The sequence below is a fragment of the Mustelus asterias genome, unplaced genomic scaffold, assembly GCF_964213995.1.
Source record: "Mustelus asterias unplaced genomic scaffold, sMusAst1.hap1.1 HAP1_SCAFFOLD_425, whole genome shotgun sequence".
Lineage (NCBI taxonomy): Eukaryota > Metazoa > Chordata > Chondrichthyes > Carcharhiniformes > Triakidae > Mustelus > Mustelus asterias.
Window position 1 is genome coordinate 355,001 of NW_027590380.1, and position 2,500 is coordinate 357,500.

The window sequence follows — 2,500 nt, forward strand, 5'->3', positions numbered from 1 at the left end:
AGGAGTGACGGGCCGCCCTCTCCGGAGAGGTGGCGGGCCCCCGGCCGACAAAGATCCTTCACAACGTGTTCACCAACAGAAACCTTGTTACGATTTTTATTCTGTGTTACGGGTTTCGGTTCGGGCCCCCGGAGAGGTTGTCCGATACCTGGCCCCGGGGCCGGCCCCCGTGAGGCTCTCCTGCCTGGCCCAACCGGCGCCAGCCTTCGCGTTCAAGGAGTGACGGGCCGCCCTCCCCGGAGAGGTGGCGGGCCCCCGGCCGACAAAGATCCTTCACAACGTGTTCACCAACAGAAACCTTGTTACGATTTTTATTCTGTGTTACGGGTTTCGGTTCGGGCCCCCGGAGAGGTTGTCCGATACCTGGCCCCGGGGCCGGCCCCCGTGAGGCTCTCCTGCCTGGCCCAACCGGCGCCAGCCTTCGCGTTCAAGGAGTGACGGGCCGCCCTCCCCGGAGAGGTGGCGGGCCCCCGGCCGACAAAGATCCTTCACAACGTGTTCACCAACAGAAACCTTGTTACGACTTTTATACCGTGTCGGGTTTCGGCTCGGGCCCCCGGAGAGGTTGTCCGATCCTGGGACGCGCTAAACGCTCCCCCGCCGACGTGACGGTGGAGCCCCAGCCTGGCGCGTACCACGGCGTGAGCCCCGGAGGCACACGCACTCGAGCGACAATCAAGCGAAAAACCTTTCTCGGAGGAAACAGGGCGCTCGCAGGCGTTGAGTGCCGGCGTGGGTGACGGGCCGGAGCCCGACACGCGCCGTCACGCCCCGCAACAGCCAGAGGCAGAGTTCTCTGGTGTCACCGTCTGGCGGAAGGCTCGAGAGTCGAGGCGAGGCCGCAGCGGACTGAGTCGGGTGCAAGCCGCGGAGGACAGGCCGACGCTACGGGCGCAAGCCGACCCCGCACGCCCCAACCTCGGCGGGCTGGGGAAGGGGGCGCGGCGGAACGCTCGCAAGCGCGGCTGCCCCCGCGGACAGGCACATTCTCTCGAACGCGGAGGACACTCGCTCAAGTCAGCACGAGACCGGACCGACAGGCGGACCACGAATCTTTAAACCTCGCACCCACCCTCTGCACGCGGGTGCTCGAGGAATGGTGAGCATGAACAGGTACCCCGTACCGGGATTGAAGAGAGAGTGACTAGAATGCGACCAAAGCTTCACCGCGGCGGGAGACAAAAAGGCCCCTGACTGCACCAGAACGTCTCCCTGCGGAGTCACACAGTGGCCGTTCACCGTGGTCCCGTCGACAAGCCGCCAGGACAAGCACCCAAGCCCGCAGCAGCTCTCTTCGTTTCAACTGCGGATGTAATGCTGCAAGGCGGTGGCAAGGTCACGTCGCAGCCCGCAAGCCGTCGCCCAGGCGAGAGGAAGACGGTCCCCACAGCGGGCACACACGGACGGACGTGGAGCACGGGGCGGCAGCCCACAGGTGCGCACCCGCGCCGTGCCGAGGATCGGTGCGGACGCCGGAGACATCGCACCCGGCAGAGGGGCTAGGCAGAAGTCGCTGCGGAGGAGGAGCACCGTCGGCGGAACGGTCTGCTGGAGGGCGAGGGACCAAACGAGCAGCTAGAACGGGCGGAGTGGACCGGACTGCAGAAGCAGAGTGAGTGCGTGGCTGACGCCACCGTCTCCCCCCAAGCATCTGCTCGCGCCGGCCAAACCGTGGAACCGCTGAACGAAAGGACCGCATCGTCCCAAGCAGGCAGGCCGGCCGTGTTGCCGTGCGTGCCCCCACCTCTCGGACGGACTGCAAAGACACCCCCACAGGGCTGTGTGCGACGCCAACGGCGAAGCCCTTCCAACGACGCAGGCGTTGCGTGTGCGGCACCAATGCCGAGGATCGGTGCGGACGCCGGAGACATCGCACCCGGCAGAGGGGCTAGGCAGAAGTCGCTGCGGAGGAGGAGCACCGTCGGCGGAACGGTCTGCTGGCGGGCGAGGGACCAAACGAGCAGCTAGAACGGGCGGAGTGGACCGGACTGCAGAAGCAGAGTGAGTGCGTGGCTGACGCCACCGTCTCCCCCCAAGCATCTGCTCGCGCCGGCCAAACCGTGGAACCGCTGAACGAAAGGACCGCATCGTCCCAAGCAGGCAGGCCGGCCGTGTTGCCGTGCGTGCCCCCACCTCTCGGACGGACTGCAAAGACACCCCCACAGGGCTGTGTGCGACGCCAACGGCGAAGCCCTTCCAACGGCGCAGGCGTTGCTTGTGCGGCACCAATGCCGAGGATCGGTGCGGACGCCGGAGACATCGCACCCGGCAGAGGGGCTAGGCAGAAGTCGCTGCGGAGGAGGAGCACCGTCGGCGGAACGGTCTGCTGGCGGGCGAGGGACCAAACGAGCAGCTAGAACGGGCGGAGTGGACCGGACTGCAGAAGCAGAGTGAGTGCGTGGCTGACGCCACCGTCTCCCCCCAAGCATCTGCTCGCGCCGGCCAAACCGTGGAACCGCTGAACGAAAGGACCGCATCGTCCCAAGCAGGCAGGCCGGCC